Genomic DNA, 26,003 nt, shown 5'->3' with positions numbered 1-26,003 from the left:
ACTATTACTCGTGAGCTGCACACACACACCCTTCCTGATCAGCCCTCTCAACAGGAATAAGAGCAATCTGCACCCGGAGAGAAAAATGGATCATTCTCCCCCTTCCACCCTCCCCCTTTCTTTACACATGCGGATGATGAGTTGTGTGAGCAATGTATTTTTTGCTTCTAATTTTAACATGTTCAGTGATGCATTTAGGACAGTGGTATGTACCTGGTAAGCAGTACACACATGCTCACATACTCTGCTTGTCTGACAACAGAAGACATCAATAATTGCTGAGCCTGTGAGTAGGAAGTGTCTCTTGAAAGGAACTAAGAGACCTTGTGAGCACTAAGGAAAATAAAACACAACTTGGAGAGACAGTAACCTGACAGCTTCACCATCCAAAAATGTCTTGCAGACTCCTAATTGCACAGATTGCTTCTGATTACATCAGGTAGCACCAGGAAGTAGGTTACTCTGCAGCACAGAGAGGTGAATTCAAACTGTCTTTGATCAAGACTCTGGTTCACCAAGACTCATTTCTGATAGAAAAATCAGAAAAATGTGCATCATTACATGGCAGCACCATCATCAACGTGACTGTTTCATCCATATTTATCCCTGCTTCAGGTCCTGCTGCTACTTCTGTGCACTAGGAACACACATCTGACTCCCAAGGTTGTGGAAACAGACACATTTCAGAGATCTGGTTCTGCTAAGGCAAGAGAAACTTTTAATCTTTGTATGTTTGCCTTTATCCAATATAATCTACCAAACAATGGCTTATTTTTAACGAGACTACATATGCCCTCCCAGCACAGAGGTTTCAGAGACTGGAGAGCTAGTGTACAAAGTTAGTGAAAATATACTGGTAAAAGCATGTGGAGCTGTGGGGTTGTCATTCCTCTTCCTGTGGGACGAGGGAAGAAAACGAGAACATGAAGCAACAAAAACATTGTATACTAAGTCCTGAGAGAGGATCTGGCCTTCATACACCTTCAGGTTTAAAACTTAGTAAGGCTGGGATATAGTTAGGAGAAAGGTAGGTGCTTACCTGGGATAAACACAGACCCAGCCAGCTCCCCTCCCTGGCAGCAGCATGGCCAAACACAAGGGTGTGCTAGGGGAAGTGTGCAGGTTTATGGCATGGGCACACCTCCTTTTCACTTGTTCTGGCAAAGGCAATTATTTACCACGGAAATATTCCTCTCAGTAAGTATTCCTGGAAAGAAATCACAAAGAAATACAGGTAAGGCATCTCTCTTTCCTTTTATAGCCAGAAAACCTATATCCAGGATAGAAAACACTGCCGTGAACTCATGGCTGAAGAGCACCTTAACCTGCATCAGGGCTATGAGAGGTGTACGGGTGTACAGACTTTCAGGGCCACACATTTCTCCCCAGCACCCCTGTGCAGCACTGGGGAAGGCATTTGTAGACACCGAGCTGACATACCTTGTGTAATTCACACTTAAGATAAGTCTGTCCAAACAGAAGTTCAGCTATGTTGTCAGCTCTGTCGTTTTAAATCCACATTAGCCTTTACACACACAAATCATCAAAAGCAACCTCACACAATGCCTCCCCAGCACACATGGACACGGATTTTTTTCCCATGCTAAAGGCAAGGTAGGACATACCCAACTGAATAATCCCAAAGAGAGAGAAACTGAACAGCTGCCAACATCCCAAAGAGGCCAGAAAGATTCAGTTAACACCAGCCTGAAACTCAATGATGCTGCATCAAGATCCTCTCGGTGCTCAGACTGGAACAGGACCAGTTTTTCTGGATGTGCTGCTGGAAAGCAGCTTATGAACAGCAGCACATCCAAAGTCACAGGGACAGAGAAAACACCACACATGTGCACCTAGAGGGAGGGGGGCTGCCTGGGCTACGGGAGGAAATTAAAACTGGGGAATATGAAATTATATCCAGTGTCCTGCACCAACTCCAGGGTTGCTGAGTTAAAGGCAATGAATAAATAAGAGAAATTCAAAACCAAGCAAATCTCTGGGATGAGACAAAATTCATTCCAGGGTGTTAGAGCAGATTTGAGGAAGGAAACGTGTGTGCCAACAGCAATTACTATGGAGAACTCGCTGAGCACAAGTCTAGAAGACTGGAAAATTGGAAAATAACAAACCAAATGTGGTATCAATATGCAAAAAATGAGAGCAAGCCCGGCACAGGAAATTACAGGGCTATCAGCTTAATATTCATTACATATAGGAAAACGCAAGGTCCCCATTGTATACAAGAGTGTAATTAAATCAAGGGGTTCTGCTGAAATCAACTGCTTGTGATGTTTATGAATTAGCAGCAGATTCAAAATGCAGCCGCAACCTTAGCATTCAGCCTGGGGCCTGGTGTTATTTGTTACAATCTAGGAACCAGCCCTGGTGAGAAGCTTTCTCCTAGATAGTGTAAATTTAAAATCTCTTGCCCAGTGTTTGTTCTTGTTGTTATTTTTTCTTTTTTTTTTTTTTTTGCTTTACATGTGACTCAGTGCTGATGAGGATTAGCACAAATAGGCCATCCGAGGACAGCGTCTGGGGGAAAATGTTATGGGCTGACTTACTGATTAGTGCTTGTTTGCCGTTTAGGGCAGCAGCAGCGAAGCATCTCTCGTATTCCTCCTGCTTCTGCTCCCCCCGTGTCCCCACAGCAGGAACATCTGCAGTTACCCACGTATTTCCTCTCGGTGCAGGGAAGCTGTGCCAGACTTTCATTACCTTTCAAAGGGTCGTCACTGGTGCCTACAGAAACACCCTCTTCCACTTCTACTGCACTCCGACCACATGGCTTGTAAAATCCTATTGTTTTTTATCTTCAAAGACACTCCTAAGTCCTTTGGGCACGGATACCACACAGGCCTCCGTGGGCCCCCAGAGATGCCACATGGTTTTCTCCTCCATTAGGACCTTGCTCCATGTCAGGAAAGAGCAGCTGAGGGATGTAAATGAGAATAAAAGTGATCTGCAAGCATAAAAGAAGGGGAAGGTTTCCAGCAGGTCACCGCTGTCATCCGGGGAGGAGCAGAGCTGCCGGCAGCCAAAGCTTTGCCACCAGTGCAAGAGAATCGAGGGCAACGCTTACTGGGCTGGGCTGGTCCAACTAATCAGAAAGAAGTGGTCAAGCCCTCCCAAGGGCAGAGCCACGAGGATTTAGAGCTAGATCTCCACTCCTAGGCAGGGGGCTTCAGCCTCTGGATCCCAAGTCCCAGGAAGCGGCGAGCGGCTCGGCATCCAGCCAGGCTCAGCGCCTCCCAGCAGGCCAGATGCCTCGAGTGAAATACATTCGTCCTCAGCAAGGAACATTCAGAAACGTTAATAAATAATTAAAAAGCTCCTACAGTGGACCTAGCTTTTAGAAATGCATTCCACAGTACTTTATTACCCTTAATAACCTCCAAGACAAATTATGAATGAACACAAAGAGCCTATTTTAAGTGTGCAGTTGCAAATGCCAAGCAGGATTTTCAAACACAGCATGCAGAGCCAGAGGGAAATTACAAGTCTCTTCTCTTTCATCACAAGTTTCTTGCATCAAGAAAATGTATGGATAAATTACACAGAACCTAACTATGGTTTTTGTTTGTTTGTTTGTTTTTTTAAACTCAAAGTGAAATATTTCAGGAAATTCCTCCTTAAATCACTGTATTTACACCACCAACACTGGATAAAAAGCTTGCCACTTACTTATAGTAGGTTAAAATGAAAACCCCACAACAGCCCAAACCTAGAAAGGATTTAAAACGTAGATCCAGATTCCATACCCCATTTAGACGTTTAGCTCCGTGCCTCAGTTTTCCTCCCTAAACCTGACAAAATGGAGAAAAAACGAAATCCTGTGGATGCAACAGTCAACTCCACAGCTGCTGGCTTGGGTGAAAGAAACACAAACTGGTGCCTACTTGGCCTTACAAGATCTCGTCTCTGGATTGTCCATCAGATGTGAGAAGCTGAATAAGAACTCTTCACTGCGTAGTGTGTGCAAATACTACAAATAATTAGGCATGCAAAGGTCCTGTGGGAGCGGGTACTATTCAGTGTAAGCCTGCACCCTCAGACTTGCATTTTTTCTGCCTATATTTCCAAGCTGTACGTGGAACTGAGGCATTTATTCTGCAGGACTGTTTGAAATCCCCCCTCGCTCCAAATGACAGCACGCTGCATGCAGGAGCACGTGAATGACGGGCAGCCTGACCACCTCAGGGCTTAGATGGAACTTGCAGAAACCCTGGAAACCGAGCACCTGCACCGAGGGAAGAACCTGCATCAAGCCCCGCAGCAGTTCCTCTTCCCCAGGGTGTCTGGAATGTAATTTTGAGATATTGTTCTTATTCAAAATTTCTGAAGCAAGTAAATATGCTGGCAGCCATACCCGAGCATGCTTTTTTTCACCTCCTTACCTTTGCTGTCTACTCGTACTCTTGCAAAATGCAGAAGCAATTTCTATTTAGCATGAAAAGCCCATGGGAGATTGAGTTGAAAGGAGGTAGCAGGGGGTTATTTTCCGCTGGTGGGTTGAAACTCCCTCCCTCACAGAGGTAATGCTCTGCAGTGAGCAGTGTCTGGGAAGACCTAAACATCCAGGTAACCTTACCAAATGCATCTGCCTCACAGACGCGTTGGTCAGACCCTGCTGTTGCCAAGAGGTACCCGGCCACTCTGCAAGCAGTCACAGACTCAGATATTTGCTGGCACCAAAAAGAGCAAAACTTCATCTCAGAGTCTGTTCCTTGGCTGCAAATTCAGTCTGATGAGGTGAGAAACATCACACTGATAGGCTTATGGGCATTTAAGTAGAGACCCGGTTAAGCCATCCATCAACTCCCCTTCGCCAGGGACGGCTGGTGCTGGGCTCAGCCACTGTCGATCCCACAGCAGGTACACTGGCACGAGGAACATCCCATTGCTCACTGCATTAGTCTCATCTGCTCTTGCTGCACAGGCTCACACCTGTGTGCAAAACCCTTGTAGCATGGCAGGGCCCCAGACCTGTGTTTTTCAAATGCTTTTGTTTGCAGAGCTGAATGCTGCCTTGCCTGGGTGAACAGCCTTTTCCTCTGTGCTGGTTTTGCACCTCTAGATCTGACCTAGATCTAGAAGCACAGGGAAAGGGACCACAGAGAGCAGCAGTAAGGAGAAAGCAAGAGAACTTTTTTTTAAAGCCTTTGAATCCTTCTTCATCTTGACTCGGCCTGTAAAGCGAGTCTCCTGCCATCTCACTCACAGTGGGCACATTCCCAGTTTCACACGTACGTTTTGAACCCCACAGCTGATTTCAGAGACACCTGACAGAAGCATGAAGGCCCCAGATCCACATGTATTTATGAATTCTTCAAAACATGCAGCTAGGTACAAGAACTGGGCAACGAGCGAGTCCAGGAGGGGAAGGGGAGTGCTTTATCAGACATCAGGATCCAGGGGAAAGGTGCAGAGAGCCAGGCCTCATCCCCGTGGTGCTGGCAATGGTGTGGTGTTTGGGGTTTGCTTCTGCCCTACCAGATCAGAAGGGCAAAGCCGGCAGCACAACAGGCTCCAGACAGGAATACAACAGGGGAGCTCGGAGCTCCAGCAACAGCTCAGAGAGGAGCTTGAGATTCAACATGCTTGGGTGGGAGGCACGGACTTGTTTCCTCACCAGAGATCTGAGATTCAAGCTAAATCTTTGTCCTTCTCACCTTCAACAATCTTAATAGGTCAGACACCTCCTATTAATAGGTCAGTCAGTCCTTTGGGGGCTTACGTGGGTTTTGCTGCCACATGTCCCTGGTGCAAGAGGCAGAGCAGGAGCTGGGCCCTGGTTCCCCGGGTGCACAAACTGAACAGGAATGGGCAGAAAGCCACCACAGAGTCCTCTGGCCACTGAGCTCAGTGCAGAATAGCCAAGTGAAGAGAGGACTGCTGCTCACGGTCACTTCTCAAGCACCAAAAGGTCCCTGAAGGGCTCTGCCCTGTTCCAGCTCCCCTCTCCCCCCCGAGGCCCCGGGAGCTGCGGTGGCAGCTGGCACGGTGCTGGTGGAGGGCGGTTTAGTTGCAGTTCACCTGACGAGGAGGAAATGAAAAACCCTCAAGGCCACAAATTAAAAATCGTGCTTTGATAGAATGACGATTTATAAATAGAAAGACCTATTTCCTGCAAAAATCCTGTGGACTGAGTATTGGAAACTAATTAGAAGACTGAATCACCAGAAAAATTGCTGTTTTCCTGTTACTCATGAGAAGATATTACTTTTCTAGCATCTTTCCTTTGGTGCTGGTGATCGAGGAGATCCTGTGGGTGCTACGCAGCCCCTCTTCGCTCACATTTCCTTCCTATTCCGATACAAGGCAGAAAGGTAAAGGACAAAATCCATCATTAGACATTCCTGTTGCAGTACTAGCTGCTGCACGCTGCCTTTTTCTTCCAGATTATATGATTGTGGAGCAGGAAGGTGGGCACACACTTAAAATTTTCTGCTTTAAAAAAAAAAAAAAAAAAAAGCTCCATCCAATGCAGCTTGCAAGCAGAGACTTTCCCACGAAATCCGTCATGATAACAACAACAGAAAAATAGCGCTTACTCCAAGCAAAGTCTCGTACAACCCTCGGCATTGCCGTGTAGAGGTGGGAACCTCAGGGCTCAGCCTGGAGACAAGAAGAGGAAATCAGCTCTGAGCAGGCAGCCCTGCAGAGCCCATCCATCGCTCGCGTGTCACCTGGAGCACGGCGACGGGAGCTGGCAGCGCCGAGTCCTGCCTTCAGCCAGCAGGGAAACACACTTCAGCACCAACACTACATGGCCGTAAGACTGACACATTAAAGCAGCAAAAAATCACCATAAAATGAAGTTCTCAAAGCAGTTTTGACCCAAATTTGCAGAGTTCAGAGCCCTTTCCTAGTGGCTCACTAAGAGCAAACAAGCAGAAAGTGCTGCTCATTGCAGCTTCTGACGCAATGCCGAATGGCTGCAGCACTGGTGGATCCTTCTTGAACAGCTCTGGCAGGGTTGTCCAGCTGTTTGTTATCCCTGTGGGTATGGAAAAAGCATGGCCGTGGTAAACCCATACCACAGGCTACCCCGAGCACTGGTGAGAATAACCCTGGGACAACTCACAGAGCAACTGGGAACCAGAAAAGAGCTCCGGAGAAAGGCAAGGAAGGTTGCAGAGCTCTTCCAAATGGACAGGGAATGATGGGCTGCAGCAGACTACATGGCTGGTCTCAACCCTGACGTCTCTTGGGGCAACCTCAGGCTGTCCCCAGGAGCCATCTCACCACAGCCCAAGGTCACCACTCACTCCAGGGAGCCAGCTCAGCAACACATGCTTACACCCTAATTCCCTGCAGAAACCCGCGTGATGAGATACAACTCAGTCCTACAAAACACCATGGTTGTGTAGGACTGCTCAGAGAAGGCAGTGTTCTTTTATTACCAAATTAACTTAAAAAAAAAATCCATTTCACTTCTCACATCAAAGATCATAATCTCCATGTAAAAGAGAGGGTCGATGAAAAAAGAGGTACTTAGAAAACACATTTTCAAATTTAAAACACCACTAACACTGATTCTTCTTGCTTGTAAAGAAGTCAGGCTTTTTGTCTTATAACGTATTCCAAGACCTCATTTGCAAACTACCACTGCTAGCTGCTCTGTTTTTTGCAGGCTGCTCACTTTCTCTGTAGGGATTTCATATTCTTCTAAATTTTGTAAATGGCCACTAAAGTGGAGATGAACATTATAAAATACATTTCAATCACCCTCACAATTTAGACTAATTCATTGGCAACTGTACAAAATGCTATTTACAAGGTACTTCCATCAGCTGGTATCTGGCATTAAGTATTTTGAATCAATCTACCATCATTTTCATCTCTTATTTTTCATACAAGGGAAATTATTGATCGAAGCTTTTCAGCCTCATTTAATATACTGGAATAGGCTTTAAATTTTCCCATGTAAACCTCAGTGGAGATTAGCAACTCTGTCTTGCTTAATGCAACACAAATCAGTCTCCCTGATGAGACCACAATATTGTACATGACATCATGACCATTTTACTAGTTGATGGGCCCTCAGACAGGCACCTGCTAGAAACCCCCCAGGGCCTCAGCACTGGAGCTGAGCTGGAGCTAAGAGGCAAGGTTGGTGCTTTACAGGGAAAAACGGTGCCTTCATCCCTCAGAGGCCATCACTGTATCCCAGAGCAATACCTGGTATGGATTTGTGGGAAGCCAGTTTTTTTTTTTTTTTTTCATTGCTCCTATCATGTTTGCACTCAGTTTTTGAATCACATTCAATTTTGCATTCAGTTGCTATTGCGATGGGTGTGTTCAAAACGCTAGATTAGATTTGTGTATGTTGAGGACAGAGAGCTTGGCTGAATTTTGATGAACTTGTTCTTGAATAAATAAGCAAAACATCACTGAATAAGATACTCAGCCAGCTTCAATAAATACATATGGTAGCAAAACAGCCAGCTATACAAACAGAATATATCACACTGGAACAAGCACTGATGATTTTGTAATGACTCCGGCAGCTTTCAGCATATTAGATACTACTGTAAAAAACAGCATGCAGATGCCTGAGTCCAGTTTACAGCACGAAGCAAGTTATGCTACCAAGGCAGCAGCCAAGGAGTAATGCAGTGCGGGACGTGCCCCTCGCCCTTACCACATTCATTCTGGAAGTAGCTGGAGCACGGGGGCACGCGAGTGCTGCTGGCTGCACGCTGCACAGGCAGCACTTCCCGAGGCCACGGGACTTCCAGGGTAAAACTCTGGACTGCAGATCCTAAAGAAAAAGGTCACCAGGATGGATCGTGTAGGAATACAAGTGTTTTCTTTGAGAGGCAACAGAAGACAAGCGAGGCTATTACAACCAAAGCCCGATACAAGATAAAAGTGCTTTAAGCTGCTGTGGCATGGAAGCTGCTGTATTAGTTGCAAGACAAGGGGAAGAATGTGCTCAGGCTGAACTTCTAGTGGTCCATTTCATGCACTAATTTGTGTGCAGGTTGTTATTTCAGTATGTTTTTGTACTAGCAGAGAATAATCATAGGATAAGTAGAGCAAGATAAGTACATATGCTGCCATTGTTTTCTTGCAGCATAACAGCAGCATCAATGAAGCCTGAATGCAGCCCAATTAGCATACAGTAATTAGAATCACTGCTGCTTTTTCATTTACTTCTGCACACCATGATGAGGTGTTGGTTGCAGTATGCAGGACTGCAATTGTATTGATAATGCCAATTGTTAAAAGCATGTATCCTATTCTCTCAAAAGAAAGCAGGGAGACATTAAATCGCCTTAAGCTGCTAAAATCTCATTTTTGGCCTGCCTCAGGAAAGTCTCCAGCTTACCCAAAGAATATCTGAGTACGTGCTATGCTCCCAAGGGATAAGCACACCTGTAATACATGCTGCCTTTAAAGGCAAATGGAGGCTTTAATGAAAAATCTGATTTTCTAAGACTGATTAGTGTCTAGTCTGACTCCTACAACCTCGCTGACACCTGTTTAGAGTTAACCCAAGCCCCAGTAACTTCTGAGTGCCTGGAGAAGCCCTGTGTGGTTGTCCTGCTCTGTTACATGGCTGCCCTCTGAAAGAGCAGATGGCAGATATTTGGAGATAGCTTTTCTGGGCAGCCAGTAACCAGGCATTTGTTGAAGTGTGGATGGGCTGTGCACTATTTATAACCCATCCACCACTGAAGAGTCTCTTAATGCTTCTCCAGACTTAAATGGCTAACTTTTATGGCCCATTTATGGCCCATTTCAACAAAGCAGTTAAACATGTTCCAGGACGGGTATCTATATGTAAATAAAAGGAAGTTGTACTTGGCTGGCACCCAGGCTCCCATCCCCGCGCACCGTGCTGGCAAGCTGGTCTGCACAACCCTGAGCAAAACAGGCGCTCACACTGCACCCAGAGCAGCAGGGCTGCGGACCAGCACCTTCCTAACAGAGCTCCGTGTGAGACTCGTTAACAGCACCCTTGAAATCCGTCCTGCAGCACCCAAAATGCCCCGGCAGCATCGCCTCCTTGCTGGCCAGGAGAGCCCTGCTGGCTGCAGCCCACACTTGGTGGGTGCTCAGCACAACCCATCTCACGCCAAGGCATGCCAACCACACACACTTTCATCAGGATTTACACCGAGGCTGGAAAGTCAGAGGTTAGCAGACTGGCCTGGAGTGCCTTAAAAAAAAGTAACAGGTTTTTAATACAGTTTTCTGTTCACAGGAGAAGGCAATCTGATAACCCAGGGTGAAGGACATGGTACTTTTAGACTGGGTAACGATGGTGCAGCAAGGAAGGGCATGTAAGGAGAGGTATTACATAAGATGTAGGTTTTACAAGCTTTATAAAGACTCTCTTAGCACTTTGTTAGTGGCAGGAACCTCCTGTGCACCAACTAGGCTGAAACAGGAAAGATAGAAAAGTGCCTTCCATTTAAAGAAATGGGCTGTGAACGTACTGTCAATGTCTGTGATTCTTTTTATTGATTTACAGTGTGTAAGCCATAAATCATTCCAACTTTTACTGAGCCTATAACTATGCATCACTGTGTCAGGGAAACTCCTCAAAATTTAAGGGGGATGTGCAAGAAAACAGACTTCTCTTTCATCGACTCGCTTAGATGAACTGCAACGGCCAGAGCTAGATTTAGCACACACAGTGGGGTGGATACATATAGACAAAACACTTAATTTGAACAGCTGCCCATATCTACTGCTCTTTATATCTTCCAGGTTTAATCTTTGGCTACAAGGGGACAGATGCAAGCCATTCTTCCACTGCCAGGAACCACACAGGTGGTTGCTTGCTTCATGCAACAGATCTTCATGTGCACACCCTGGTCTGCAGCAGGGCACCCTGGCTGCAGAAGGGCCTCTCTGCAAGCACCAAGCCAGGAGGGAGCAGGGAGCAATGCTGATACCTGGAGCAGATGCAGGAGTTGTCCTGAAGGTGAATCTGCTGGCTGCAGCAAGACCCAGGATGTTAGAATAATTAAATATCAATCCTGTTTTACAACAGGTTTCAAGAGAAAAATCTGCATTTAATGAATTCATAGACAATTTTCCAGCCAACTTCACTTTAAGCAAGGATTTCACCCACTCTTTCCAGCTCTTCAGAAGCAGCCCTATAGGATTATGTCGCACAGGCTTGGTTCATCCACAGGATTGAGCAGCTACAATCTTGCTACAAAAATCCTACCTGGAGGCTAACACTCCGCTAAAGACACCAACAAAATCCATCTGCTTTCTGCAGAAGTCCCTTAGGTTCGCTCCTTACAAGGTCACAAAGACCTTCTCTGCAATAAACCATAAGGCTTTTGGGGTGCTGTGCAAAACGGATCAGTGTGGGCTTCAGCCCACCCATACAGGGAGCTTGCAGAGCACCATCTACTGGCACTTAGAAATCTTCCTCCCCTGGTAGCTCTTGTCATGCTTGGGTTGTTTTATGTTTTAAATAACCTTGCTGATCTGCCTCTTAAGGCATCTCCTTCTTTGTATGCTAATTTAAGCCCAAAGGCAAAAATCCGTTCTTCAGCAAAAGATGTACCCACCTTCCTGAAGCCAGCCAGGTAGTGTGAGCCTGAGCACTGGTGTAAAATTAAGGGTGTGATTAAGCGCTTTGCTGCAGAAGGACGGCTTGCTGCATGAGCACAGGGCTTGCTGAACTGGGGCCTCGCTGCTTAGAGGTTTTCTGATTAAACATCCCCACCAGATTACACTGCAGGAGGCTCCAAAGAGCAGTTCTCTCTGCCAGAGAGAAGCAACTGGGATAATTCAGTCTTCTGCTTGCTCAGGGCTGATCACTGAAGGGGCAGAAATTAATTTCCTATAAACACAGGCATATTTTTTTTTCCTACCTTGGCAAATGCTGTTGTAAAGAAGCCATTACAGAAGCTGATTTTTATGATGCGTGACTTTGGCTTGTCCCAATGGGGGATATTTTATGAGGCATTTACATAAACATATACAAATCAAAATGGCCAGCTGTGCTTCTCTTGCACCTGCAACGTATAGATATTGCACCTAATCTAGGACTACACAATTGGCCAACCTGAAGTGGGATCAGGTTGTGTCTGGGATGGAGAAAGTGAAGGGAGATCTGACCTGCATCCCTGACCCCAAGACTGAGACTTCATGCACACAGCTAGGCAAACTGAGGCACTCAAACTACTGGATTCCCTGTGGTGCCTACCTGTGGGGTTGATAATATTCATTAGGACTGAAGTGCAGTCCTTCTAAAAGACACTAGTTACAATGGTTGGCCCAGGACTTACATGAACTGCAGGTTTCAGCCCTTGTCTAGGTGTATTCTGGGCATGGCTTAGTGGGAACCAAATCACGCCACACTGGGATGAGAAGCAGCATAGGGACTGCACTCAGACAGCACGCTTTCTGTTAGGGGACCTGGATGGTGGTAGGACTTTATTTTCAAACTTCAGTATCTACAATTAAGTGCCTGAAGTCTCTCCTTTGCCCTTTAGCTAGCAAACTTTTACTCAGCTTGGTCATCTTGGCCAAGGGCAGGGAAGGACCCAGAGGCAGAATTCAAGTTGCTGACTCCTGTCTTGCTGCTGTTTCCTCCACTGTTAAGTCATTTACCTTCTCAATTTCCATCTCCTGCTGGATCCCTTCTCTTTCTCCTAGCTCGCATCAGCCACATGACCAGCTCTTTCTCCCTCACTACTTCTATTTTCTTTCAAAACATCTGTCTTGCAAACTGATGTCATGCACACACCTTTGCCAGGATTCATTCAACTCAAATGGCTGCCTCCTCTCCAAGCACCTACAAGCCCCCAAATCCCCTCTGTGCCGTACCCTCAAGCTGTGGTTGCTCCAGCACTGCAGTCTGTCCATCCTTCCTATTCCTCTGCTGATACACATGGGAAGCCAAACTTCTCCGAGGGCAAGGGGAAAGTGCTGATTCAGCTAAATGCTGGAGCAGGGGGAAGGTGTCTCTGAAGGCCGGCTGTCAGGGCAGGCTTAGCAGCTGATTGAGCTGAATTAAGTTCTCTGCCTCCTGTTTATTTCTTTAAATGACAGAGGGCCCCTTTGTACATCCTGGTCAGGCTTGTTAGGCTTATGTCTGGCAACGATTCGTATTGATTTGACAGGCTTCCTCATGCTCACAGATCTACTCTGACCACCGAGAGTTGTTTAATTACAACAGAAAGAGATGAGGAATTTATGGGAACCTAAAAGATCCGTCTCAAAGGATCCAAATAAGAAGTAACGCACAAAACCAGTGTAATTCTATAAAGTTACACCACAAATTCGAAACAGAGAAGACTAGAGAAAACAGTTACTCTAAAGAATAGATCATACAGCAAGCCTGACATTAGAGTATCTTATTGAGACATTATTTTCCCCCTCAAAGGACAGAAAAATACACTGTAGCTGCACACCCTGGCCATGCACCTTCCCAGGGAGAGGATCCTCCATTGCCATAAAACATTAGCAGCATCCTGGCTCTCTGTGTGCTCCCGACCCCCCGCCTCACACAGATGCACGATGCTCCTGGTGTGCTCACCAGGACAACCAGGACTGCTCTGAGCAGTGTGTGGATCGACTCAGGAGGACAAGAGGCTGTCATCCCCGCTGCAGCCAACAACAGCTTCAAGCCCTTTCTCCCTTCCCCAGCCACACCACTGCTGCGCTCACCCCGTTTGATCCTTGCTAATAAACAGAAAACATCAGACCAGCTGCTCACAGAGCATTCAGGAAGTGACAGCTAACTCCTATTCAAGAAACTACATTAACTACATTCAGTGGATGAGGAGAGAAAAAGGCATTCCTTTGAAAGCATGGCCTGATTTCCTCTCCATTTCTATCAAGTTTTCCAAACTCTTCTAGCACTTCACTCGCTTTCAAAATAAGGTCACCTTCCTGTCTGACTTCAACAGGTTATGCAGCCTGATAAATACATTTGTCCCTCCTCTCCTTGTCTGTTCTCATTTGCTTGAAACAGCATCTGAACTGCACCTGTTTCTTCATCAGCTGGAAGACCTGCATACATTACAGAGCACCACCGCTCGGCTCTGCTGCTCCAGGGAGAGCTCAGGCACTGCTCAGACTGGCTTTGTCGGCTGCAGTGCAATGGTTTGCTGGGACCTGGCCCTCTGATTATTGGTGTAAAAAAGGATAATCGGTCCCTAGAAGGGCTTAAGTGTGCCAATGGTGTAGAAGAATAGGCTGAGGATGGAAAGAGCTCACGGCACCGTGGGTCAGAGCAGCTCGTGCCCTCTTCCAGACACCGTCAGATCGCAGCCTCGCGGTGCTCACAGCGCTGGAACTGCTCTCGGCCAGCAGGGAACACGGGATGTCTGTCCTGCTTCTGCTGCATTTTAGGGACCAAACATACTTTCTGTGAGTTCTGTGTGGGGTGTACAGTAAAATTAGAGGAAGATTAAGGCAGCAGCTTCTCTGGATCTCCAGGACTGAAGGACTCCAGTGCCTCCTTGTCGGTGAAGTCTTTCCCTTCACACTCCAGCCCTGGCTGTGACTGCTCCATGCAGACAGGCTGAGACATACACACAGCAAGCCTGATTTATAAATCTGCTTTATAAAGCTGCAGTGGGAGAAAGGGGAGCCTCTCCCCCTCTTTGTAAGCTATTGTCTTCTTCAATTCAGATACAGAAGTCAGCCTGGAAAGTACCACTGACCTGAAAGCATTCGGTAACACCTAATGACTATGGGCTAGTTCGAAGATGGGAATCTGAAAGCTTCGGCATCGTTTCTCTGCTACAAAACAAACCCAACCCATTCTTTCAGCAGCTGAGTGATCTGAACACAGCATCAGTTCAAAAAGCACTCAATGGTATTCTCATCCATCATTTTCTGTCCTTTGTTTATTTATTTATTTTCCCCAAACTGGTGGATATTGATTACCCAGTCTAGAGACTTGTGCAGATCAATAGCTGTTTTCAGAAGAATATTGTGCGAAGCTAAAGAAATTAGTTTATTTCGTAATGGGGAAGAAACAGGGTGTCAATCAGACCTTTGGACTTTCCTGTCAAGTTAATGCAGCGCTCAATGCTAAGGAAAAAAAAAAAGTAGAAATAGGCCAGGTTGGTAGGAAATGGGCATTTTGCTTTATAGGAAAGGAGGCAGCAAGGAAAGAGGAGCAGAAGCAACGTGGAGACGCTGCTCATCCTGAGATCCACCCTAACAACCTGCCTTTCGTTTGTGCTTTTCCTGCCACATCTTTTCCTTTCCCATAGCACAGCAAACACAACCCTCGGCTTCACAGTGATCAGCAATCTGTGGCTTCATTTGAAGCAGTGAGGAAAGCGATGCTTTTTTCACATGCATGTATACGCTGTTTAATTAGACACCACCTACGTACTGCAGCAGGGCCATCAGAAACCAGCAGAACTTGAGGCTGATACCTTCACGTACACCTAATGAAAACCAACAGGAGATGAAAGTTGACATCCCATTGATCCCTTAAATTTCAACCTTAACATCCAAGCCACAGGTTATTAGCACTAGGCACTGTGAGAAGATCGAGGCCTCTGTGAGGGGGTTGCCAGCACATGGGAAGAGACAAGCACTTCTCTGAAGGGTCTGACCATCCACGCTAACAAAATGGTGCTGTCCTGACAACCTCACAGCGCCCAAGCAAGGTTTGTATGGCAAAACAACACTTTATAACCAACTGAGCAAGCCTTTGCAGAAAACAGATCTTCCTCTGAAGTTCAGTATATAAATCAAGACATTTTTTCTGAAGAATTTGCTTCTTCCTGCCAGCCTCCTCTGCAAAATGGCACTGCTCCTTGAACTTCTGTCTTGGCACCACATAGCCTGGATGAGCCGGACCCAGGAGCCATGAGGCTTGCCCCTTTAGGAAGCACTCTCAGAGGAAACCTTGCCAACACCAGTGTTGGCAAACCAGAGTAGTAACAGTCACTGGACTGTCCATCTCTTCTCCTTGGATATGGCAAAGCCACCAAGGGAAAAGATGTACAAAAAGATCTATATCTGGAATTTGATGCAATAAAACTACAGCCTTCAACTGGCACAGGTGCTCGCAGGAAATTATGCTTCCACCAAGAAATTATTTGGGTCCCCCTCAGTGCAGCTACTTTAATTTACATCCCCTGTCCAGACTTGCCTTTATTTAGCATCAGTGCCCTGTTGGTACAGCTTTTCTATTACTCTTAAGCTGTGTGCCCCTGTATGTGGTACAGCCTGTGCAACTGCTCTGTACTGCACTCCAATTAAACCGCATACCGAGAACATGTTGACATTGTTAAGGTTAATGACCTAATGATGAGCACCAGGAAACAGGTTTGCAATAAAATGCTCTGTACTGATTGCTTCCATGATGAATGCGAACAATATGTTGGACTGGGAACAATATGTTAAACAATATGTTGTGGTTTATCAATGTCACGGAGCAGAGCTGCCGCCGTGGCTGCTGCCTGGGGATCCTCAGGAGGGTCACTTTGAAATGAGCACAAGGGGCCATCAGTTCTCATGGGGATGGCATGGGTAGCACCAACAGCCCACCAGGAAGGAAGGAGGAGAGCCTGATCCTGCCCAGCTCCGGATCATCAGGAGCTATGGGCCAGACCTGGCATGGAAATACAAATTCGTTACACCTGCCACTAGAAATGAACCACCTTCTAAAAGGCAAAGTTAAAAAAAAATACAAGGCCTACTGTGTAATATAAGACAGATTTGGTGCCCTTGAGAAACAGGCACAATGAAGCAGACATTAATACAAAGGAATGGCTCAGCTGTTATGTGAGTAGATATGAAAAATTTAAGAAATGAAAAGCAGACCTTCCAAAAAAGTATCTTCCTTCTTCACTGAAAAAATTAATTTCTTGGGGGAAAAAGTTTCATTCTGAAAACTCTTGTTTGGAAACGTTGTTGCAGGGCTTCAGTGCAGGTGATGCAGCACCTCAAAGGGCTGCTCTACATGTCTTCAGGGCATAGTCACAGAAAGCCTGGGAAGAAGTCAGCTGCTGCTGTCATGTTTCCCAGTCGCCTGCCTGACTCTACCACCATCCTGCAGGAGCAGCACCCACAGGATTTAGATTCTGCTCAAAACACAAGCTCCCCGAAGTGAAGTTAATTAGCACCACATTAGCATCAAGCACCACAGAACCCAGGGCACGTGCTGAGCAGTGTGACCGCCAGCAGCTCCCTGGTTTCAGCAAAGTCAGGGAGCACAGAAAGAAGCACGACGTTAACAGGAACAGGCTCACGAGAACCATCAGTTGGGTAAGTGACCGAAACCTCTGGAGAGCCCAGCCAGAAAACTTGAACCTGAGACCTTCAAAAACAGAGGGACACCAAGCATGAGAAAACAAGGCCCAATACAGAAGGGAAGAAAAAAACAACAAAGCCTCTTGACAACAATGCATGTAACTTATTACTCAAGTGAAGAGAAATAAACATAGGAAAAATAAAGGAAGAAAAATAAAGAAATGAAGATAAATCAGCTACTTACTAGCCTCCCATTTTAGGGCTTCAACATGCAAAGCCCCTAACCAGGGGCAGCCCAGAGAGCTAGCCCTACTCATCAAGCAAACCCTCCGCAGACACCCATCCCTCCCAAACCCCACACCTTGGGTCAAGACCAATTTGAAGCCTCCTTTGGGTGCCTCCCCTCTGTCCACACCCCAGCCTCCCAAGTAGAACAAAATCACAGTGAGATCAATTTCACCATATTAAGGGAAAAGCTTTAGCCTGGCTAGGTTTCTGAGCGCTCTTTAAGCACTCTCAGCTTGGTGTCAGCCTCCAAAGTTTGTCTTTTGAGCAGATGTCAGTAGCAAAAAGATGGCAACCAGGTCTCCTCGTTGCTAGAAGTAGGTGGCAATTTCAGCAGGAAATATCTACATCTGGCAGTAATCAGCGACTCCCTTCGCAAGAGCTGTCAATGAAATAGTTTGCTGAGGCACAGCCTGCCACAGAAGTGAAGCAAGACTGGTAGAGACTGTCCTGGCTGACTTGTGGCTCAGGAAAGATGGGCAAGGTTTGGGACACCTCAGCCCTGCAACAGGAGATAGAAGAGCTTCTCGGGGGGAAATTCAGAGCAAATTTGAGGAATGTGTCCTTAAATCCCCACTGGCTATATATAGACACTATTTAATTGAATTAACTATGTGATATTTGGCAGTGTGAATATCTCTCCTTCCTCACATGCCTCTTTGTATTAAGGGCTTGCATGAATTTATTTGCAGCTCTTGTGTTCCTAACAAAGGAGAAATATTTAGAGTGTTGGACTGGGAGTCAAGAGCCCTTGTTTCTACCCCTAGGTCTGAGTTAAGAAAATCATTTAGCTCACTGGTTCAGGAAAATGAATGCCCTACATTTCAGTAGCAAAGCTGGATAACTTTCAAACATTTACCTAATAGATCTTAGGCTCCTTGGTCCTTAGGAGCTTTGAGAATGTTGTTCTGCATCTGCCAGAGTGAGACGGATTTTATGCACTCCAATGCATTGGAGGCCTTCCTATGAAAAGTTCCCCATTAGAGCCTTCCTATGAAAAGTTCCCCATTAGAACCTTTTATTTAGGTCCTTCTCTGGAAGTCAAGCTTGCAACTCTGGCTCCAGTGGCAAGTAGTAGGGGCTGACTGTATCTCTGTGCTCTTTAAGAAAGCTGGGCTAACATTAAGCTATGTTATCAGAATGGTAAATTTGTCATGTCTGACTCACAAAGAAAAGAAAAAAAAATGCATTCTGTGAAGAGAAAATGTGCTCTTTGTCAATACCGATCAAGTTTTAGAGCAAATAATTTAATTACAAATGAAAGAGAACAATAAAACCCAAGGAAAGCTAGTACTTTCCCAGATGCATGAACATGTCAATTTGTATCTAACTCATTTTGACTGGAGATATATCCTATATGATCTCCAAAAGTCATTCAAGTATTTGTAATGATGTTAGCTGAAACAAAGGCTTGGAAAGACTCTGGCTTTATGGAATGAATTTCAAAACCATATGCACAGATTTAGCTGTGTGATTCTTATTAAAAATCAGTAGGTTCCTAGAGGCTAAAAGCCTTGAAAAGTGACCTCTGTCTGTTTGAAGCTGTCTGTGTCATCACATTACAAAGTTACAATGCTTATAGGTTAATGCTAAAACCTTCTGATGAGAATAAATAGGCTTACCAAATACCAAGCCAGATATCACCTTGTTTCTATTGCTCTAAAAATACAAAGCAAGCTAATCAAAGCTCAGAGTCTGTGTAATTCTTGAAAAAAAAAAAAAAAAGCATCCAGTCTGAACTCCTTTTGGTCTGGAAGAACAGAGGCTTTCATCCTGTGGTCTTTTTATTTCTGGTGATCTCAGCAGTTCTGGGAGTTCAACTTAAACAGAGCTATAGCAGCATGGGGACACCTTGTATTGGAAACTTAGCACAGGAGTGCCTGGGGGCTGCTGGTACCCTGGACCCAGGCAAACCTTTCCCCCTCACTGCAGCTTTTTAGGAAAAGCAACGTGTGGTAAAAATAATGCAGCCACCCCTAACCCCAGAAACCAAGGTATGCTGGCAAACATTTTAATGTGCTTTAGTTTACCTAGTTCCAAACAGGCTGGGGGATTTTTTTAAGTATGGTGTTAGGTGAACTCAGGAAAAGAAAACAAACAGTTATCCAGTTCTGGATACCATGACTGCAAATTCAAATTTCCTTGCCTATGGCGGAGACAAAAGGCTTGGAGAGATGCACTTTTAAAGCTGGAAAGGTTTTAGAAGTTATCACCCCTTTTGCTATGTACTGCCCTTCAGGGAGGCAGTTTCCAACCACTGGGCTGAGCCTGACCAGCTTTATTTTGCTTTGTACTGGACAGAGGATGGCAATTCCTGAGGGGAGACAGGGTGGCTGCAGTTTCCTTCCTTTATAGCAGGGACTACCCAAAGGCTCCCCAGCAGTTCCTGAAATACTGCAGTTGGCTGCTGCATACATCAGATGAACCTGGCACTGGTTTAGGGAAGGGAACCCTGAGGGTGTGCCTCAAAAAGCCCTGCTCGCCCATGACCGAGAACCAAAGGGCAATGACGAGGTTGCCTACCAGTGGCATCTGAATGACATTTTGTCTGAGCTACCTCTTCAGGCTCCCCACCCACTCAATGGGTTATGCACCCCCCATTGATTCACTCCTCACCCAGGTATTAGGGGGGGGATGAGGGGATGAGTTATGAACAAGGCCTCAAGGGAGCCTGGATGCCTGGTTTTGCAAGGAATGGAATTAAGCAGGATTGAGCTGAACTCCAGTTACCATAGTTATTTAATCTCCAAATCAAAAATGCAATCATCGGGTCTGTTGTGGGGCCCTTCCCCTGAGCACTGCTAATACAAAGAATCCCGCTCAAATCAGCAAGCATGAGCAAAACTCATCATTTCCATATTTTCACCTGACAGATGTCAGGTGGGATTGGGCCTAGTGCAGGAGCCTTCCAGTCAAGATTGGGATTCTTTCATAAAAATCACCAGTTACCACTTTGATGTCTGCTTATCTACTGCTTTGCACTTTGGAAGGAAAGGGAATCGCACAAGTTCCCGAGCACCGAGGTATTTGCCTTGCTAATGAAGACAGTGCATATTCACTTTTGATCTGCCAAGAAATGGAAAGTGAAAAATTAAAGCTGATTTCCACCACTAATATTGTCACTGAACATCACTGCGCTGTCTCCTGGCTGTGATCTATATGCATGCTGCTGCATGTGGGAGCTGATGCCATTTAAAAACATGTCAGGCTGGTTGGCCCCGATGGATGCCCTGAGCATTAATTCCCCCACGCAGCCCTGCCCCGTCTCACCGAGTGCCCAACTCAGAGAAATACAGCCAGTGTGTGATCTTCCTTCTGTACCTGGTTTGACACTGGATCCCACTCAAAGGCCTTTCCTAGGAAAAATGTGGCATAGGAAGTGTCCCTCCATCAGGAAATCCTCCCCTCCAACCACCGTCAGTTTGGGCCTGCAGGGCAGAAGCACGAAGTGCTTCTCAGCACATGAGGGGGTTTCCACCTCTCTGAGTTGCTTCCCCAGCTCTAAGGTAGCCTGTGCACAACACAAGCTGGTGGGGCTCCTGCTGCTGAGCCTGAGGGTGAGGATTCATTCAAGCATACATCTTGAAGATACAGAGCATGGACTGCATATCGGGGAGCTTCAACACAGGACCCATTTCCCTTTAACACAGCAAATATCTCCATCCTCTCACCCAGGTGTTAGAATAATGCCACCTATGGCAGCAAAAATCGCTGTTATTCCCTGGAGCAAAAGATCACAACCTTGTCCCACTGAAGTTCCTGGTGAAAGTCAAGAAAAGCAGGATTTGACCCTGAACACCTTGGAGTCTGAGAGAAAGTAAGATAGTTGAAGAACCTATGGCAGTATGAACAGACTGTACAGCAGGATCCTTGATCTGTACAAACAAAGAGAAAATCTGGATAAAAGAGGCCAAAGCAGCGGAGGGACGCAGTGTTTAACAGAGCTGCCTCTTCTTCCATGTCACTGAAATGCCACGGGAGGACAGGCAGGGCCCTAATACAGTCACTAATACAGGCAGCGCTCATACAGTCACTGGACACTAAAAACAGGCTCTCTGAAGTCTGGGCTTTCTGGAGTTTGCCACCTCTTTTGCACAGACCCTCCCCTGGGCCCTGCCCCAGGAGCCACGAGGCCACCCCACGCGGTGCTGAGACAGGCCGTGCCGTCACCACAGCCACGGGGCCTGCCCCGGTCCCGGCCTGCCCGCGGCATCCGCGCGCTCCCACCGAGCTGCCTTTTATTGACTAGATCCGTAACGTGTGAAGGTCATTGCCTCACTTCACACGTCTCAACAGTGCTGTATTTCCACATTTAGCCACTTCAGTTTGTCAATATTAACATCTGTTCCTATTTAACACCTGCCACTGCTCTAACGCGCGCGGGTCCTCGCGCACAGACGCAGCAGCCCAGCCTGGCACGCTGCTCGGCATGTTGAGGAGGGAACGAACGGCGAGCTCCAATTCATCTGCTCACCCGGGGTGCCCAAATGCTGGCTTGTTCACACTCCCTGAGGAGAAAGGAAAACCCAGGCAGTGGCTCTCCTGCTGCAGGGACAGGCAAGGATCAGTGCTGGGAGCTGTTGTTTGCTCTAAAGGAGTTGTAAGCAGCAGTTCTAGCCGTGTTCCTGCCATTTATCCAGCAGATCAATTGTTTTCACTGCAGTGGGGGAAAAAAAAATACAGCTACTCCAAGCTGTGAACTTTCTGTCAAGATTTCCCGTAGTCAGAGTTCGGCCTCCCTGGGGTCCTTGTTATTATGAAAAAATAACAGCGCGTGAATGTTAGTAGCTCCAAATATTTGTGCGGCTCACGATTCACCGCTCATTCACCTAACTCTTTAACGAATATGTAATTTGGCCATGACAGCCGACTCATAACTACAAATGGACCGATGCTGCAAAACCCCTCGTGGCACACAACACTCCCAGAGCACAGCGCTGCTGCACTCAAAGGTTTTGACACAGATTTTTTTAAAGTCACTCCACCCTGCTGCACACCATGCTGGGCCCCAGTTTTGCATAAAATCCTACTCTCTAGCACTTCTCCCTCACCCAAGCAGCTAGATGCTGCAGTGCTTACAACTGTAAGCCAACCGTGCACGGATGCTGCTGAGGCTTCAGGTCCCACCGCAGGCATGGGTACCTCTGCCATAGGAGGCAAGTCGGGGTGCAGTCAACAGAGCACAGATTGGGTTTTGGGGCTCAGGCTAACACTGGCCACAGAAAATGGCTCTTGGCAGTGAAATAATAGCTTCAGGCATTCTTCTGACATTGCTTACGTGGCACTGCAAACACAAGGCCGCTTATGCTAGTGCAGGACTACTGAGAATGTCAGATAAAGTAGGAACTGACTCCAAAGCAAACCCAGATGTTACAATTCCATTCTAATTGGCTTTCATTTCCACATGCCTTTGCATTTCCTGGTTGTGACTGCAAGCAGAAGGGGAAGAGCTGAAATACCAGCAGGCTAAGCCTACTCCTGGAGAAGTGCCTCGCTGTTTTGCAAGCCGAGGAGTCCAGAAAAACATCCACATCCAAGGGAAGGCAAAACTAAACTGCAGTCTGCTTAAATGGCTTCTTCAAGACTCATCTGCCACTGTACATCACGGCCTGTAGTTGTGCTGGTGGCATCTCCAGGAGCCAATACACAACCACATAAATCAGAATAAACAGAAAGGAAAAGATGCAGCTGTTTACTGAATGCCTCCGTGACCACTGGGACAAATTCAAACTTTTGGCTGCTGGGTTTCTTCCGCTGATCAGGGATCTTCAGTTTTGCATTCCCTTGAACTACGTGGGATTTCATTTTCTCATGAGTAATGTGTCTCATGAAACCAACTTCCAACTGGGATATCATTACAAAGCCTCAAAACATTATTTTTGCAGAAAAAATCCCAGCAGAAAAGAATCTGTATACCCCTATTTAGTTAATAGTGCAGACAATTATTTGCAGATTCTCCAAGCCATGGCAATCGGCCAAGCTCAATGTCTTTAAAAACGGTTTCAAGTATCATAGTTATCTACCTCCAAACCACCTCACCCCTCTGGCAAGGCAAATATAATTACTGCTGATTTGCTTTACCTGTTCAGGCAAAATTCCAACAGTTCCTTATCATTTCAAATAGCTGTCTGGAAATTCCATTGTTTGTTTAATATCTGCTTATTTGTTTAAACCAAGTTTTATGTCTATTCAACTGTGCCTGCCTTGTGGGAATTTCACAGACTACTAATTCTATGCAGACAATATCCACTATAAATAGGAATGGCTGGTCACCATGTGAAGCCATTACAGTTTTTCTGATCCTTCTCAGTTCCTAAAGAGGATGGGAAAGAGACAGAAAATAGAATAGAAAAGGACCTCCCCAATTAAAAAACTGCAGAAGGATGGCAAATCTCCATCTCTGCACAGCGATGGAGGCTGTAGCACAGATAGCTACAGCTAATAGGAGCAGCGCAGAGAAGTTCAAATTGATTACTCAGGTAGCTGATCTTGGTGGAAGCGGAAATTTAAGCAACCCTACATGGCTCCTACTTCTCTATTTCTTCCATTGCCTCTTATTAAATTAGGGCCTTTAATATCCAATATTTCCTCTGCTTTCTGCACCAAGATTCTTTCACATATGACTGTATCATATGTTTTCTTTCTTTTTTTTTTCCACTACAGGACTGGTGGCTATTGGAGCACATCAGCTATAGCATAAGCCAGAGCAAGCATTAGGTAGTGAGCTTGATAGTCCTGTGTTGTCATCAGGAAATAACAAGTTCACACATCTAGGTCCCATAGCCTCAGGGGAACAAGTGATGCCTTAATTCAGAAACACAGATCTAAATGGCTGAAGTGTAAAATATTGGAGCAAGAAGCACTATTACAGACTATAACGAGAAACAGGATAGAAATCTCCAAAGACCAGATAAGATTCTCTGAGAGCTAGTCATACAATGCTGAAAGTGATGGCTACAGCCCTGGGAAACTGAAGATGTAATACGAAGGTTTTCAGCAAATGACTGAGTAACATAAAGACTGAAGGATTAAAAGCTGTCGGTACAGTGGAGTTCAGCTCTGGAGGAACAAAAGGAAAAAAAGAAAAAGACCATTCTGATAGTTCTTGTGAATATTTTCACAGAACTGGGAACATGTGAAATAAAATCTGACTTGGTGTCTACTTTTACTTTCCCCACACCTTGCCACAAGCTTATGTCCTTTCTGGTAAAAGCAAAAGAAGTAGTATTGGAAGATATTCTCCAGAAAGTGGAAAATATACACTAGCACACAAATGTGTCAATATCCAGACCTACCTTTGTGTGGATCTAGGTAGGGCTTAACAATTCCTCCTTACAGATTTGCTCCCACTGCCCATTTACCAGTTAATACATACTCAGTGGTCCTTGACTATTGAATATCCTCAAAAGTAAGAGCAGCAACTGACTTTTGACAGACCACTCCCCCTCACCCACCAGAAATCAGGAAGTAATATGTGGGAAATGAATTTGTGTAAGCATTCAGGCCTGCAAATTGCTTCACTTGGATTTTACCGTAGAAGCAAACTCAATCCCCTTGCAGCATTAGCCAGTTTCAGACCACTGCATAATCTGTCTTGCAATCAAACATTTCATCTCTGTCTGCCACGGCTTTCTTTTCACATTATTCACAAACCACAGATATCACTTAAATACAGATGTTGTCAGGATGAATGATTAAAAGAAGAAAGATCTTCAGAAAGAGATATCGAAGTTGATGTCGAACTTGTCCTGACAGCATCCCCTGCATTTTCCAGTTGTCTACAGAAAACCAGGGATGGAAAAGAGTGAGACTTTGCCAGCACGTGGGCTGATGGCATCAACTGCCAGCTGATGTTACTGGGCCCTGGGGACTGGCAAAGCTTTCCCAGGGCTGAGGACTCTCTCCTGAAACAGCAATACGCTCCCATCTTTAACGTGCCTCACGAAGAAATGCTCTCCGTGAGGCAGAAACAAAAGCAGATCAAGGGTACAATAAATTTCCTAACAGTGTGGTCTGGCTAAGCAAATCCCAACCCCAGTGGAAGGCTAATGAGGGAAAAACTACCCGAACATTTACTCTCCTGTAGCTCTCTGACACCTTAGTGGGAGGTAAAAGCAGATATTGTTTTCCTGGAAGGGACATACATTTGTTACTGTGGGCAACGGCTTCTCCAGATATATTGACTTGGCTTAGAGGCCATATTTGCAAGACATAGTGTTCCTTGAGTCCTCATTTCAGATAATTGCCCTCTATTTGCTGCTGAAACATTCCCAGCAGACTTTGATTTCCTATGCTGTACTAATAGTTCATATTACTCCCTGAACATTGCAGAGCCACAGCACTCACTGCAGACTTTTAAAAAGAGTTTTGCAAAAATCAGCAGAGCCATACATAATACTCCTGGCACAAACACTTGCTTCTTGACTGCCTCCAGCAGAATTACAAACAGGAAGGTGACTGAGAACGTCTGTGTGCGTGGTGCTGATAGATGCAACTAATCCCATCAGAAGAAA

At 45.8% G+C, this 26,003-nt stretch overlaps 2 long non-coding RNA genes across 2 annotated transcripts in view; one reads left to right on the top strand and one right to left on the bottom strand.

Annotated features, from left to right (window-relative positions):
• Positions 1-1,040: 1,040 nt before the first annotated feature.
• The window catches only part of LOC137842202 (uncharacterized), a 131,074-nt gene continuing 106,111 nt past the window's right edge, over positions 1,041-26,003 (bottom strand). The window contains exon 4 of the long non-coding RNA XR_011088953.1: positions 1,041-1,207. This is a non-coding gene — a long non-coding RNA (uncharacterized lncRNA). The remainder of the gene's footprint in view (positions 1,208-26,003) is intronic.
• LOC137842300 (uncharacterized) lies at positions 10,011-12,440 on the top strand. Its single transcript, XR_011089007.1, has 2 exons — positions 10,011-10,148; positions 10,726-12,440. It is a non-coding gene; the product is annotated as an uncharacterized lncRNA (long non-coding RNA).

This window comes from Anas acuta, chromosome 19 (genome assembly GCF_963932015.1).
Source record: "Anas acuta chromosome 19, bAnaAcu1.1, whole genome shotgun sequence".
NCBI classification, from domain to species: domain Eukaryota; kingdom Metazoa; phylum Chordata; class Aves; order Anseriformes; family Anatidae; genus Anas; species Anas acuta.
This window is presented reverse-complemented; position numbering and strand designations above follow the sequence as displayed.